Source organism: Odocoileus virginianus, chromosome 17, assembly GCF_023699985.2.
Source record: "Odocoileus virginianus isolate 20LAN1187 ecotype Illinois chromosome 17, Ovbor_1.2, whole genome shotgun sequence".
Classification (NCBI taxonomy): domain Eukaryota; kingdom Metazoa; phylum Chordata; class Mammalia; order Artiodactyla; family Cervidae; genus Odocoileus; species Odocoileus virginianus.
This window is the reverse complement of record NC_069690.1, coordinates 33,504,562-33,516,010: the sequence shown is the minus strand read 5'-3', so window position 1 is coordinate 33,516,010 and position 11,449 is coordinate 33,504,562. Positions and strand designations below refer to the sequence as shown.

The 11,449-nt window shown below is 45.8% G+C and overlaps 1 long non-coding RNA gene across 2 annotated transcripts; it reads left to right on the top strand.

Annotated features, from left to right (window-relative positions):
- Positions 1-290: 290 nt before the first annotated feature.
- On the top strand, positions 291-9,477 carry LOC139039092 (uncharacterized). 2 transcript variants are annotated; one of them, XR_011492265.1, is made up of 2 exons: positions 291-652; positions 4,944-9,477. It is a non-coding gene; the product is annotated as an uncharacterized lncRNA (long non-coding RNA). The 2 variants fall into 2 exon arrangements; XR_011492264.1 differs by having other exon boundaries at positions 291-752.
- Positions 9,478-11,449: the final 1,972 nt, after the last annotated feature.

Here is an 11,449-nt window from a genome sequence, read left to right as displayed (position 1 = left end):
AATGTTGTGTTAATTACTGCTCTACTGCAAAGTGACTCAGTGATACACATACACACTTTTTTAACATTCTGTTCCATTATGATTAGTCCCAGGATACGGAATATAGTTCCCTATGCAATACAGTTCTCTGCTATTGTTGCTCAGATGTCGCATTTTTTATTCCCACGAGTTACTCACTTTTCGTTTTCAACAGACATTGAAAGCCGGGAGATGCAAAGCCTGCCCCCCAGCTAAAGAGGGAGGCCTTCCAGGCGGGCGCTCACAAGGGTTCTAGCACCAGAGACCTAAACTAGAGCGGGAGGTTGGGGAAGCACCACAGGACTGGGCAAAGGCCGGATCCACCAATGGCCCTCAGGAATTGTCCCTCTGTCTGGGCTCTCAGCTGTCAATCAAGAAGTCTCCTGGCGACCGGGCCAATCAGGCTCCTAGGCCAGGGCTCCAAAAGCGCTAAGGAGGGCAGTTGGCTGACCTTCCCAGCACTGGGTGCCATGATGATGCTTCTTTCTTCCTGCTCCTTCATCCCCACAAAACCCTCTTCCCTCACTGTAGGGGAAAGAAACATCGCCCTTCTCAGCTGGCATCGCCGAGAGACCACCCGTCCCTCTAGGTCACTCTGCCCCACAGGAGACAGCTCTTCCAGAATGCTTCGCAGGTAGGCGGGCCAGTAGGACGTCAGCAGCCTGCGACCACTTCCGGCAGCCTGCTGGAATGTCGGCTGGGGCTGTGACAAACAGGAGGTCCTGACCCATGAGGTGGGGCAATGGGTCACTGAAACCAGGGAGGGGCCCGGCTTTTGGGGGGGGTCAGTGTCTCGCACCCGTTTTCTATGGGAAAGTCTCAGGATTTGGTTCTAAAGGGGTATCCTACCCTGTAACCCACCAACAGAAGTGCCGCTACGTGCCTGCCCGCCCCACTCGTAATCGCCCAAACCCAGGAATGGCCCAAATTGTTCACCAACAGGCAGTTGAAGTATAATCTTTCAATGGGCTGTCAGGAAAGGCCGGATGGCTCCGTTGGCGGGTTGTAGGGAACTGTTACCGGATCAAGATGGCGGCCGTCAGGCGCCACCTCATCTGTTGTTCAGTCACACAGTTGTGTCCGACTCTTTGCGACCCAACGGACTGCAGCGCGCCGAGCTTATCTGTTTTTCACCATCTCCCAGAGCTTGCTCAAACTCATGTCCATTGAGTCTCTGATGCCATCCACCTGCGGTGACCCAAGGAGGAAAGAGCAGATAAAACCAAGTAGGGTCTTGGAATGTAGGAACAGAAAAACCAGACCCTGCCCCATGTTGTAACTATTAATGACAGTGTATAATCTGTCTCTCCTCCTACCCCATAGGGAGAAGGTATTTGCCCTATTCTTCCCCCACCCAGTATACATGCCTCATCCAACCAGCAAATGACCCACAGGACTTCTATCCCACTCCTTGTACCCTGGGTATAAAGGTGGGCTAAGGAACCCTGTTCAACGTTGTTCTCCTTTGAGCTGGCCCACTGTTCTAACAGCCTCTCCCAGTCTGATAAACTTTATTTCCCTCTCATTCTGCCTCATGTCTGGAAATTCTTTTCCAACCTGCACCCAGACCACGACACCAACCATCTCATCCTCTGTCATTCCCTTCTCCTCCTGTCTTCAGTCTTTCCCAGCATCAGGGTCTTTTCTAATGACTGACCTCTTCACATCAGGTGGCCAAACTATTGGAGCTTCAGTTTCAGCACCAGTCTTCCTAATGAATATTCAAGACTGACTTCATTTAGAATTGACTGGTTTTGAAACTGTTTATCTCAGAGTGGGACTTGAACCCATGACTAGGGCTTGAACCCAACCAAAACCCGCAGTACCTGGTTTCAGGGCCTAATAATGCTCAGGTTCTCGATGTCTCATCACAGAAAGAATATAGTGAGAGACAAAGTGAAAGGTAAGAAGTGGATTTATTCAGATTCACAGAGAAGCACACTCAACAGACAGTGTGGGCCATCGCAGAGGGCTGGTGCAGCCACCAAATGTGGCTTGGTTAATTTTTATAGGCTGGGTTACTTCATATGCTGTGAGTGGAAGGATTATTCCAACTATTTTGGGGAAGATGTGAAGATTGCCAGGATTTAGGCCACTACCCACTCCTTGGTCTTTTCACAGTGCTTTGGAACAGTCAGGGCACCTTTGGGTGTGTCATTTCACTTGCTGATTGAAGATCAAGGTCTACTCTTGTCTGCCATCTTGGTCCCATTTGATTCTAATTGGTTTATGTTGTGTCCTTAGGCTATTTCATTCTTTCAAAACTTGTGCCCTCTTTCCCTCCTGTTACAGTTTGATCTCCTTGCAGTCCAAGGAATTTTTAAGAGTCTTCTCTAAACCACAGTTCAAAAGCATCTATCCTTCAGCACTCAGCCTTCTTTATGGTCTAATTCACATCCATACATGACTACTAGAAAAACCATAGCTTTGACAATATGGACATTCCTTGGCAAAGTAATGTCTCTGCTTTTTAATAGGCTGTCTAGGTTTGTCATAGCTTTTCTTCCAAGGAACAAGCATCTCTTAATTTCATGGCTGCAGTCACCATCTGCAGTGATTTTAGAGCCCCCAAAATAAAGTCTGTCACTGTTTCCACTGTTTCCCCATCTATTTGCCATGAATTGATGGGACTGGATGCCATGATCTTAGTTTTTTGAATATTGAGTTTGTAGCCAGCTTTTTCACTCCTCTTTCATCTTCATCAAGAGGCTCCTTAGTTCCTCTTCACTTTCTGTCATAAGTGTGGTGTCATTTGCATATCTGAGGTTATTGATATTTCTCCCAGAAATCTTGATTCCAGCTTGTGCTTCATCCAGCCCAGCATTTCACATTATGTACTCTGCACATAAGTTAAATAAGCAGGGTGACAGTATGCAGCCTTGACCTACTCCTTTCCCAATCTGGAACCAGTCCATTGTTCCATGTCCAATTCTGTTACTTCTTGACTTTCATACAGATTTCTCAGGCAGGTAAGGTAGTCTGGTATTCCCATCTCTTGAAGAATTTCCCAGTTTGTTGTGATCCACACAGTCAAGGCTTTGGCATAGTCAATAAGGCAGAAGTAGACTTTTTCTGAAATTCTCTTGTTTTTTCTATGATCCAACAGATATTGGCAATTTGATTTCTGGTTCCTCTGCCTTTTCTAAATCCAGCTTGAACATCTGAAAGTTCTCAGTTCACATACTGTTGAAGCCTAGCTTGGAGAATTTTGAGCATTGCTTTGCTGGCATGTGAGAGTGCAATTGTGTGATAGTTTGAAAATTCTTTGGCATTGCTTTTCTTTGGGACTGGAATGAAAACTGACCTTTTCCAGTCCTTTGGCCACTGCTGAGTTTTCCAAATTTGCTGGCATATTGAGTGCAGCACTTTTCACAGCATCATCTTTTAGGATCTGAAAAAAAACTCAGTTGGAATTCCATCACCTCCACTAACTTTGTTCGTAGTGATGCTTCCTAAGGCCCACTTGACTTCACACTCCAAGATGTCTGGCTCTAGGTGGGTGATCATATCATCATGGTGATCTGGGTCTTTAAGATCTTTTTTGTATAGTTCTGTGTATTCTTGCCACCTGTTCTTAATATGTTCTGCTTCTGTTAGGTCTATACTGTTTCTGTCCTTTGTTGTACCCATCTTTGCATGAAATATTCCAGTGGTATCTCTAATTTTCTTGAAGAGATCTCTAGTCTTTCTATTGTTTTCCTCTATTTCTTTGCATTGATCACTGAGGAAGGCTTTCTTATCTCTCCTTGCTATTTGGAAATCTGCATTCAAATGGGTATATCTTTTCTTTTCTCCTTTGCCTTTAATTTCTCTTCTTTTCTCAGCTATTTGTAAGGCCTCCTCAGATAACCATTTTGCCTTTTTTGCATTTCTTTTTCTTGGGGATGGTTTTGATCACCGCCTCCTGTACAATGTTGCAAACCTCCGTCCATAGTTCTTCAGGCACTCTGTCTATCGGGTCTAGTCCCTTGAATCTATTTGTCACTTTCATTGTATAATCATTAGGGATTTGATTTAGGTCATACCTGAATGGCCTAGTGGTTTTCCCTACTTTCTTCAATTTAAATCTGAATTTGGCAATAAGGAGTTCATGATCTGAGCCACAATCAGCTCCTGGTCTTGTTTTGGATTAAAGGAGTAATTGGATTAAAGATTTACTGAGCATGGCCCCGCCTACCAGAGCAAGACTCAGTTTTCCCCACAGCCAGTCCCTCCCATCAGGAAGTTTCCATAAGCCTCTTTTCCTCTTCCATCAGAGGGCAGACAAAATGAAAACCACAATCACAGAAAACTAAACAAACTGATCACATGGATCATAACCTTGTCTAACTCAATGAAACTATGAGCCATGCCTTGTAGGGCCACCCAAAACAGATGATCATGGTGGAGAGTTCTAACAAAATGTAGTCCACTGGAGAAGGAAATGACAAACCACTTTAGCATCCTTGCCTTGAGAACCCCATGAACAGTATGAAAAGGCAAAAATATCTGACAGTGAAAGATGACCTCCCCAGGTTGGTAGGTGCCCAGTATGCTACTGGAAAAGAGGGGAGAAGTAGCTCCAGAAGGAATGAAGAAGCTGAGCCAAGGTGGAAATAACGCCCAGTTGTGGACGTGTCTAGTGGTGAAAGTAAAGTTTGATGCTGTAAAGAACAGTATTGCATAGGAACCTGGAATGTTAGGTCCATGAATCAAGGTAAATTGGAAGTGGTCAAACAGGAGATGGCAGAAGTGAACATCAACATTTTAGGAATTAGTGAACTAAAGTGGACCGGAATGGGCCAATTAAATTCAGATAACCATTATATCTACTACTGTTGGCAAAAATCCCTTAGAAGAAATCCCTCATAATCAACAAAAATTCTGAAATGCAGTACTTGTGTGCAATCTCAAAAATGACAGAAAGATCTTTGTTCATTTCCAAGGCAAACCATTCAATATCACAGTAATCCAAGCTTATGCCCCAACCACTAATGCTGAAGAAGCTGATGTTGAACGGTTCTATGATGACCTACAAGACCTTCTAGAATAACACCAAAAAAAGATGTCCTTTTCATCATAAGGGACTGGAACGCAAAAGTAGGAAGTCAAGAGATATCTGGAATAACAGGCAAGTTTGGCCTTGGAGTACAAAATGAAGCAGGGCAAAGGCTAACAGAGTTTTGCCAAGAGAATGCACAGGTCATAGCAAACACCCTCTTCCAACAACACAAGAGACAACTCTACACAGGGACATTACCATATAGTCAACACCGAAATCAGATTGATTATATTCTTTGCAGCCAAAGATGGAGAAGCTCTATACAGTCAGCAAAAACAAGACTGGGAGCTGTCTGTGGCTCAGATCATGAACTCCTTATTGCAAAATTCATTTCTTGTAGGCAATGACTCAACACACTTAAGTAACAAATGAGCTCGTACAGATTTACGACTCACGCACACCATTATATAACCCTTTGGAGAGCCGCCACTTTTGTTCTCAGAGCTATATGAGACTGCACAGAAGTCCCTGGCTGCTGCACCAGTCATCCACAAATAAAGCATATCTGAAGTCTTCTTCCAGCCTCCCAGCTCACGCTTTACCTACCTGGGGTTCAGTGATCAGCATGACGATTGCTGTAGTTGCCAGGATTCCCAGCAGGTAGGGGAGCCAAAAGCTTCAATGGATGGAGGAAGCCAGTGGCCACCACACAGCATGTGGTACCAGGTGGCCATGGTCCTCCTGGTGTGGGCCCCATTAGAAGGCTGGGAGGCAGAGGATGGGTCGCCTACTACCCTTGAAAAAGTGTTGCAGGCCGTGAGATCCTGTCTACCTGATACAGCAGCAGGTACTGCCGCTGGCACCTTGGGCTGGATATTCTTGACTGCCTTGAAGGTGAATATGGACAATGCCCTACGTGATGCTGCACAGGTTTTGAGTTGCCGAGACAGGCGGAAGAGCTAGAACAGTGCATATGAACTTTTGCTGGAGCAAAAGATGTGTGGCCTTGATGAACCCAGTTCTTCAGACAGCAAGGTACAGCAGTAGATGAAACATAAACAACCTTTGGCTCAAGGGGATCATCCCAGGGGGGCCCTAATATGACATATCAGCCATTACTCAAGCAGAGTTGTTCTATTTGGGTGAAGCATTCGACAGAGGCAGGAGGGGCATCTAGTGTCATGGCTCCTACAACTCTGGGACACTGAGGTGAACAGTATTATCTGCATAGGGGATGAAATAGAGTGTTTGGTATCTATGACCACTCACCCCTTATTGCAGCAGAGATTGCATAACACGAGGCAGCATATGCAGGGGCCTCCCAACCAAACACGGTCCCTGATGGAATGGGTCAACGCCACCATCCAGTTTGGATTAATGTGGGAATTCCCAGATACTGTTTAAATAAATGGCATACATTTGGCAAATTGACTCAGGTCCTAAGGGAATTAGGCATGAAACAGTCTAACCTGAACCTGCGTGTTTAACCTGAACACAAAGAGCTTGGATGAGGGACAATTTACAAGCGGCATGCAAAATGCCATTTTGAACAATGCCCTGTCCACCTCTTTTGGATCCCTGACTTCAGTTCTTGTGCCCTCTGTGGGATGCTCCATCTATGAGGTGGCCTCAATTGTAGCAAGTCTAGGAAAGGTGGAGGGGAGAGTGCCAGGCAAAAGGTACCAGTGATGTGAAGACCCCTAAGGGGGCCCCATCTGGGTCAGTTCAGTTCAGTCACTCAGTCATGTCCGACTCTTTGCGACCCCATGAATCGCAGCACGCCAGGCCTCCCTGACCATCACCAACTCCCAGAGTTTACTCAAACCCATGCCCATCAAGTTGGTGATGCCATCTAACCATCTCATCCTCTGTCATCCCCTTCTCCTCCTGCCCCCAATCCCTCCCAGCATCAGGGCTTTTTCCAGTGAGTCAACTCTTCGCATGAAGTGGCCAAAGTACTGGATTTTCAGCTTCAGCATCAGTCTTTCCAATGAACACCCAGGATCGATCTCCTTTAGGATGGACTGGTTGGATCTCCTTGCAGTCTGAGTCACACGGATGCAAATGTGGGCCGATTTGTTTGCAGTGGGAGTTGACAGAAATAAAACTGATAAGCAGCCAAATGCTGTGCTCCTAGAATTATGGAGGCAACTGAGACCAGAACAGCAGTTCACCAAGTGTGGCACATGCCCATGCAAGAGACACGGGCGGTACAGTTAGAAGATTACATGGCGCCCAAGGATGCCTCTTTGGATGCCTGTTTCCAATTTGAATAGGGCTTAGGCCAAGGTTCTTGCCCAAAAGGAGTAAGCGGGGACTGGAGGCACCATGTAGAACTTGCAATTCACTGATCTTAGACCAACATACAGAGAGAGTGATGGCCTTGGTTGATACTGGTGCTGAATGTAGCCTCATCTATGGTAAATCTGAACAGTTTCCGGGCCCTAGTACAGGAACTGATGGATATGGCGACCAGAGAGTTGAGGTTAAGTCTGTGTCCTTACCTTTGGAAACTGGGAAAATTCCTGCAAGTGTATAACTTGTGTATTTATTTGTCTGTGATGCCAGGAACTGTTCTCTCCCAGGATAAGAAACTTGCCTGTGTCTGACTAAATAATTGAGAGGTACCTGTGTTGGTACTCTTAATGTCTTTGCCCCTTGTCCATAGGTGTGTCATGGCAATCCAGTCATAGATTGGACCCAACACTTCTGCAGAAGTACAAAATGTGTCAGCTTGTTGGGGCTGCCATGGGATTTTCCTGGCAGATCCAACCCATGACACTCGCAAGTTGGACTTGGAAGTTAACCTTCTTTCAACCAGACTCAATGACAGCTGAAGGGAATGACACAAGGTGCTGTTTCGTACAGGATGTGAAGAAGCAGCAGAATATATCCTACCCCGGGGGTCATGTGACGTGGGACAGGTTCGCCTGGCTACCTGCTGTAAGTGTTGAACTACAGACCATAGTCCCCTTTGTGAGGAAAGGACAGACAGGTTGGCCCAGGAGGTTGGACTCCCCCTAACCCTCTGTGTTAACATTAGCATCGTCCGAGGGCGTCATTCAGGTAACAGTGTTGTTCCTGTTCCCCTTGGGACCTTGTGGATATGTGAGCCATATGGATGACCATACATGCCTAGGAGCTAGACAGGGTGATGTACATGAGGCCAACTATACCTGCCTGCCTTGGTATATACAACCTTTCCACACCACACCACCAACTGGGACACGGTCTGTGCACGATTTAGGGTGAAACGGACACCATGGTGGTATTATCCACTGGCCTTATTTGTACACCAAGGAGTGGCCATAGTTACTGAAATTATATTGCACATTGCCTGTGCTTTGAATTACATGCATCAAGCACTAACACTGTCAGATGAAGAAGTGTATCAAATGAGGAAAATGGTTTTACAGAACTAAATGGCCCTAGATTTTCTAACAGTCGCTCAAGGCACAGTATGTGCACTGTTAGGTGCTGAGTGTTGTGTGTATATGCCAGATAGCTGTAAGAACGTAAAAATGGGCCTGCAACCTGTGATGCAGGAAATTGAGAAAGTACAGCATCCCACTGGAGACGCCCTGCGGGAGTGGTGGACGGAATCATCTAGCACCTGGCGTTGGACTTTAGTGTGCGTTGGTGGAATAGCCAGCATCCCAGTAGTGTGCTGCTGCAGCCTCTCCTATTGCTGTGGGGTGCAGACCCAGGGACTGGTGTGACTCACCAAAGGGGTATCGTGGAAGACGGACTGCACGTAGATTGTGAGGCAAGAGACTGAAGGGGTGGAATGTAGAGAAGTGTTACCACACCAAGACTTTGGCAGAAGGTGGCGGGTTCCCACCTCATTTCCTGTAGAGAATGACTTAGCATGCTATTGTATCAAATGAACTCGTACAGAATATGGCACCTGCACACCATTATATAACTCCAGACAGCTGCCACTTTTGTTTGCAGAGCTGTATAAGGTAGTGTGGAAGTCCCTGGCTGCTGCACCAGCCACCCACAAATAAAGCATGTCAGAAATCTTCTAGCGCCCCAGCTCACTCCTTACCTACTCAGGGTTCAGTGAAGAGCACAACACAGGTCATGGGTGAACAGCCGACCTGGTGACAGGGGTCTTTCACAGACACACAGGGTGTCACTTCATGAAGTCCAGGAGCATGTGATGGAGGCGACAGGGGCCAGAGAAGTGGGGAGGGTCTTCAGAGAGCCTTGTGAGTGGGAATTCCTCTCCAGCTTGATGCGGGGCTGGTGCAAGTGAACACATATGGTAAAGTCCTTCAAGCTGTACTTTAGTACACTTCATTGTTTGTATATTACAACTATGTGGATTACATTCAAAAAAAGTGAAAGATGGAACATTTCTTTGAGTCAGTCTTCCCATATCCTCCAAAACTAGGCCAGGAGGTTTCAATGTAAATTCTCTGCTTTTGTTATAATCAAGTCTCATTTTTCAATAAATTAATCTGAAGTGCAAACTTTTCAGTCTGAAGTGCAAACTCCGTTGGTTAGTGATATAATATTGTGGTTAAAGGAGCAGGTTCTGGGACTTCCCTGGTGATCCAGTGGCTAAGACTCTATGCTCCCAGTGCAGGAGGCTGGGGCTCAATCCCTGCTCAGGGAACTAGATCCCACATGCCACAACTAAAGATCCTACAGTTCAGTTCAGTTCAGTTCAGTCGCTCAGTCAAGTCTGACTCTTTGCGACCCCATGAACCGCAGCACACCAGGCCTCCCTGTCCATCACCAACTCCCAGATTTACCCAAACTCATGTCCATTGAGTTGGTGATGCCATCCAACAATCTTATCCTCTGTGGTCCCCTTCTCCTCCTGCCTTCAATCTTTCCTGGCATCAAGGTCTTTTCAAATGAGTCAGCTCTTCACATCAGGTGGCCAAAGTATTGGAGTTTCAGCTTCAACATCAGTCCTTCCAATGAACACTCAGGACTGATCTCCTTTAGGATGAACTGGTTGAATCTTCTTGCATTCTAAGGGACTCTCAAGAGTCTTCTCCAACACCACCGTTCAAAAGCATCAATTCTTCTGCGCTCAGCTTTCTTTGTAGTCCAACTCTCACATCCATACATGACTACTGGAAAAACCATAGTTTTGACTAGATGGACCTTTATTGGCAAAGTAATGTCTCTGCTTTTTAGTATGCTGTCTAGGTTGGTTTTAAGTTTCCTTCCGAGGAGTAAGCATCTTTTAATTTCATGGCTGCAGCTACCATCTGCAGTGATTTTGGAGCCCAAAAAATAAATTGAGCCACTGTTTCCCCATCTATTTGCCATGAAGTGATAGGACTGGATGCCATGATCTTAGTTTTCTGAATGTTGAGCTTTAAGCCAACTTTTTTTTTTTAAGCCAACTTTTTCACTCTCCTGTTTCACTTTCGTAAAGAGACTCTTTAGTTCTTCAACACTTTCTGCCATAAGGGTGGTGTCATCTGCATATCTGAAGTTATTGATATTTCTCCCAGAAATCTTGATTCCACCTTGTGCTTCATCCAGCCCAGTGTTTTCTATGATGTACTCTGCATATAAGTTAAATAAGCAGGGTGACAATATGCAGCCTTGACGTACTCCTTTTCCTATTTGGAACCAGTCTGTTCCATGTTCAGTTCTAACTGTTGCTTCTTGACCTGCATACAGATTTCTCAGGAGGCAGGTCAGGTGGTCCGGAACTCCCATTTCTTTCAGAATTTTCCACAGTTTATTGTGATCCACACAGTCAAAGATTCTACATGCTGCAGCTAAAAGATCCTGTATGCCACAATGAAGACTGAAGATCCCACTACAAGTAAGACCTGGCGCAGCCAAATAAATAAATATATTGTATTAAAAGGCACAGGTTCTGGGGCCAGACTTCCTAGACTTAAATCATATTTCTGCCTCCTACTAGTGGTATAGGCCTGAAGAAACTGTTTAACCAGTTTCCTCATTTGTAAGATGAAATACTCATATAACCTACCTCACAGGAATGTTGATTTAAATGAGTCACTGTATGAAAAGTGCTCAGGATGTCAAGAACAGAAGAGTGCATGCTGCTGTCATTGGTGCTCCAGGCCCTCGTCATCTGCCCCTTCTCAGCCTCCCACCATCACCTCTCCCCCTTCACCTTCCAGTCTCCACTCGCTCAAGTGAACTTAGCCATGCTCTTTTACTTCTTGTCCTTTCCTGTGCCACTGCTTCTACCTGGAATACCGTTCCCACACCCTGGAGCACCTAACATGTAGTTTGAGCACCAGCAAAGCAGGGCTCTCCCCCAAAAAAAGAAAGCGAGGGAAAAAATACATAAGGTGTTTGATGGTTGATATCCATCCCCCCAACCCCCAGGACGGAGTAGGAGTTATTATGGGAAAGCCAACACTTTACTGAACTGCATTGCACCTGTATTATGGCCTAGAGTTATTTGTATTTGGGTTACATTTCAGGGGTGGGAAGAGACAC